Raw genomic sequence first — 5,019 nt, 5'->3', positions numbered from 1 at the left:
AATAAAGACTGTTGAGATAGCCTATATGTTAACAAAATCAGTACCCCATCTTTTTTTTCTGAGGGGCAGGCCCCCAGTACCCAATCTTTTAACAAAAACTAGCTCATTAGTCACTTTCACGTGGCTGTAACAAAATACATAACATCTACCACTAAAGGAAAAGAGGTTTATTTTGACTGGTGATTTTCAAGCTGCCTCCAACGCAGAAAGGGCAGGGTGGAAAATCCTGGAAGAGGAAAACTATTCAACCCATGACATCCAGGAAGCAAATTGAAGGAAATATCCAGGCACAAGAATACACCCTTCTAGGTAACACCACCAGTGGCCCTCCTCCATCCACACCCTACCTCCAACAGCACATTAGCTACTGAATTTGTCAATGGACAAAGCCACTTGTGAGACTAGAGCCCTGTGATCCAGTCAGCTTTGAAACACCTGTGGCTTTGGGAGGGGACATTTCATATCTAAATAATAACAAGTAGTCTAGGTATTACTGTGAAGATATTTTGTAGATGTACTCAATCTGAAACACTTGAATTTCAGAAAAAGATCACTCATATTAATGTGGGTAGGCCTTATCAAATCAGTTGCATGCCTGGAGAGAAAAAACTTAAGTTTCCTGGAAATGAAGTAAATGTACCTACCTCAAGAATGAAGTGTCACCTCCTGCCTGAGTTGACCACTTTCCAACCCATTTATGCATCCTATAACTTCAGACATGCCAGCTCTCATGATTTGAGTGTGAGGGCGTATCTCTTATTGGTTCTGTTCTTCTGGCTGATAGTAGCCTCTAATAACCTATCCTATTATCCTTTGTTTAATAGAACTCTAGCCTTTATAGCTGATGTACTTAGAATGACTATCACATTACCTGCTCCTCTTGTAGCTACTGTAACCATGTGACTATATTTTGATCAATGAAATGTAAGTCTTAAGTGGTAATTCTTAAAAGTTTCCTTAGAGGCAAAAGACTGTCCATCTTTCTCTCAAGCTGCCTGAAGGAAGATTTGATAGCTGGGGACCAGATTTATTTTTTAGTTCTTTACATATTCACTTTGACTGAGTGACTGTTGTTTAAGATTTTTTTCCCAATTTATGGGTTTTCTTTTCACTCTGTTGGTGATTTCTTTTGACACACACAAACTTCTCAAGAAGATGAGATCCCAGTTGTTGAATCTTTGAAGTATATCCCATGCAGTTTGATTTTTGTTCATGAACTCTCTACCTAACCCTATGTCTTCAAGATTTCCACCTACTTTTTCTTCTAGTAGATTCAGCGTTTCTGTTTTAATGTTTAGAATCCATTTTGACTTTAGTCTAGTGCATGGTAATAGACCTGGATCTAGTTTTAATTTTCAGCATGTAGAAAGCCAGTTTTTTCACCACCATTTGTTAAAGAGCCTATTTTTCTTCCATTGAACATGTTTGGCCCCTTTGGCAAAGATAAAGTAATTGAGCATTCTTATAGTTGTTTCTGTATGTTCTGATCTGTTCTATTGATCCTCAGGTCTGTTTTTTTTTTACCACCTCTATGCTGATTTTATTATTATAGCTTTGTACTATTATTTCAAGTCAGGGATTGTAATGCCTCCTTCCTTGGCTTTGTTGATCAGGATTGCCTTTGCTATGCTAAGTCTTTTCTGGTTCCAAATGAATTTTATGAATGATTTGTTTAGATCTGTGTGGTATGCTGATGGTATTTTTATAGGGATTGAATTCAATATCTATATAGCAATTTTGGGAGTATGGCCATTTTTAATACATTTGTTCTTCCTATTCAGGAGCAAGGAATATGTTTCCATTTTCTGGAATCCTCTTTGATCTCTTTTTTCAGAGTATTATAATTTTCATTCTTTAGATCTTTTACTTCCTTTGTTAGATTAATTCCTAAGTATTTCATTTTTTTATGCTATTGTGAAGGGTAATGCTTCTGTAATTTCTCTCTCAGTGAATTTGTTGTTTGTGTAGAGCAATGCTATTGATTTTGGGGCATTAAATTTATATCCTGATACACTACTGAATTTGTTTATTAATTCTAGGAGTTTCTTGGTGGAGTCTTTTGGGTCTTCCATGTAGAGAGTCATGTCATCTGCGAATGATGATAGTTTAACTCCTTCCTTTCCAATTCTTATTCCTTTTATTTCTCTCTCTTGTTTAATGGTTCTTGCTAATGTTTCCAGAACTGTATTGAATATTAGTGGTGGCAGTAGATATCCTTGGCTTGTTGCTCATTTTAGAGTAAAAGCTTTCAGCTTTTCTCCATTTAGAATGATGTTGGCTGTTGGTTTGTCATAGATGGCTTTTATCAGATTGAGGTATAGGCCATCTATTACAATTTTCTGTAGAGTTTTACCATAAATGAGTGTTGGACTTTGTCAAAAGCTTTGCACCTATTGAGGTGAGCATATGATTTTTGTTTTTGGCTCTGTTGATTTGGTGTATTAGATTTGTAGATTTGCTTATGTTGAACCATCCTTGCATCCCTGAGATGAATCCCTCCTGGTCATGGTATATAATCTTCCTGATGGTTTGTTGCATTCTGTTTGCTAGTATTTTATTGAGGATTTTTGCATCTATGTTCATGAGGGAGATTGGCCTACACGTCTCTTTTTGGGTTATGTCTTCTTCAGGTTTTCATATCAGTGTAGTGCCTCAAGAAATGAATGAGTGAAGATTACTTCCTTTTCAATTTCACTGAAGAGTTTAAGAAGAGTTGCCATTAAATTTTCTCCAAATTTCTTTTAGATTTCAGCTGTGAATCCATCAGGACCCAGGCATTTCTTTGTTGGTAAAATTTTTAGTATGTTTTCAATTTCATTGACTGATATTGGCTTATTTAGAATTTTTGTGTCTTCTTGCTTCAGTTTTGGTAATTCATACATATGTAGGAATATGCCCATATCTTCTGTGTTTTCCATCTTGTGAAAGTAAAGATTTTTGAAGTAAGTATTGATGATCTTCTGAATTTCAACAGGATTTTTAGTGTTTTTGCCCTTTTTATTTCTTATTGCTTGAATTTGCATTTTTTCTTTCCTTTTTTGATGAGGTTAGCTAGGGTTTATCAATTTTATTTAATCTTTCAAAAACTCTGATTCATTAATTCTCTGTATTGTTTTCTTTGTCTCCATTGCATTAATTTTATTCTAATATTTATAATTTTCTCCTTTCGTCTTGATTTGCTCTTCTTTTTCTAGAAGCTTGAGGTGTAGCATTAGGATATTTATTTGTTCTCATTCTGTTTTCCTAATCTGTGAATTCACCACTACAAATTTCAGTCTGAGAACTACTTTCAGTACAATCCATGAATTCTGGTAAATTGTGTTTGAATTTTTGTTAGATTGTAGTTATTGTTTAATTTCATGTTTAATTTCATCTGTGACCCATTGGTTGATGAGTAGGGTGTTATTTAATTTTCAAGTGTTTATGATATTTTTGCAGTTTCTTTCATTATTAGTTGCCAGTTTCTTTGTACTGTGGTCAGATAATATGCACAGGACAATTTCAATTTTCTTGCATTTGCTTAAGCATGATCTATGAACCAGTATGTGGTTTATTTTAGACAATATCCCATGTACAGCTGAAAAGAACGTGTATTCAGAAGTTGTTAAGTGGAACACCCTATAAATGTCCACTAAGTCTATTTGTTCAAAGGTTTGGTTCAGTTCTGCTACCTCTTTGCTTATTTTTTGTCTAGTTGACCTTTCTCTTTGAGGTAGTGGGTGTTAAGGTCCCATGTTAAGACTGTGCTATTAGTTACTTGATTTTTCATGTTACTTAAAATGTGACTTATATAGTTGAGTGCTATTTGGTGTATACATGTTTATGATTGTTATCTCTTCCTCTTGATCTTCTTTATCTCATCTGATCATTCTTGGTTTGAAGTTCACATTGTCTGTGAACAGAAGAGCTACCCCTGCTTTTCTCTGAATTCCTGGCTCATGGATTGTTTTTCATCCTTTGAAGTTCAGCCTATGAATTTCCTTTTGAGTTAAATGTGTTTCTTGTATATAGCATTTTGTTGGATTTTCTATTTATCTTAATTGGTGAATTTATATTGTTAGTCATAATTGATATGTATTGGCTTATCTTTGTCATATTATTTTCCTGCTTTTGGTGTCCTACTTTTCCTGTGTTTACTTGCTTACCTTGTTTAGTGGTTTCTTTATTTGGCTCTTGAAATTGTGGTAATTTTGATCTCTTTTTTTTTTTTTTTTCAGAGTTTGAGTTTTATTGTGATGCCACTCAAGCCTTGACAGCAAACTTGCGCAGAGGGTACAGCCGCTCCTTCCGCTGCTGCTTCTTGGTCTTTAGCTTCTCCTCGTGCTTATTGAGCCGGCGGCGCATGGCTCGCGTCTTCTTGGGCCGCAGGTCCAGGGGCTTGTACTTCTTGTCCTTGTAATATTTCCTGAGGTTTTCTTTCTGGGTCTGGTTGATGACAGTGAGAACACGGGCAATGGATTTGCGAACAACTCGGATCTTGGAGAGCTTGGACGCCGTGCCGCCCGTCACTTTAGCGACGCGCAGCTGTGACAGCTCCACCTTCAGGTCGTCTAGCTGTTTCAACAACTCTTCTTTCTTCTTGCCTCGAAGATCCCGAGCCTTAATCTTGGCCATAGTTGCAAAAGAAGGTGCTAGGAGAGAAAGAGGAAATGGCAGAAGTGTTTTTTGTTTTTGTTTTTGTTTTTTTTTTTTTGTTTTTTGTTTTTGTTTTTTGCGCCGAATGCCTTCAAGGCATGACTGGCTGTCTTGTGTTGTGGGGATCGAACCACAGCAACCTGAGCCTGACTGCTTTGTTGAAGCAGCCACTTGAAGAACTGAGCTAAGGGGCAGGCCCCCAATTTTGATCTCTTTCTATAATTTTTCAGTACAATTTGTAGGATTGGTTTGGTGGTTATGAATTTCTTTAGTTGTTCTTTATCATGGAAGTGTTTTACTTCTACATTAATTTTGAAATAGAGTTTTGCCAGGTATATCAATCTGAGTTGGAAGTTATTTGCTTTTAGGACTGGAAATACTTCA

The 5,019-nt window shown here is 36.1% G+C and overlaps 1 pseudogene; it reads right to left on the bottom strand.

The window, feature by feature from the left end:
- Positions 1-4,242: 4,242 nt before the first annotated feature.
- LOC101564341 lies at positions 4,243-4,629 on the bottom strand (annotated as a pseudogene).
- Between the last annotated feature and the right edge of the window lie 390 nt (positions 4,630-5,019).

Source organism: Octodon degus, unplaced genomic scaffold (assembly GCF_000260255.1).
Source record: "Octodon degus isolate 3935 unplaced genomic scaffold, OctDeg1.0 scaffold00074, whole genome shotgun sequence".
NCBI classification, from domain to species: Eukaryota; Metazoa; Chordata; class Mammalia; order Rodentia; family Octodontidae; genus Octodon; species Octodon degus.
This window is presented reverse-complemented; position numbering and strand designations above follow the sequence as displayed.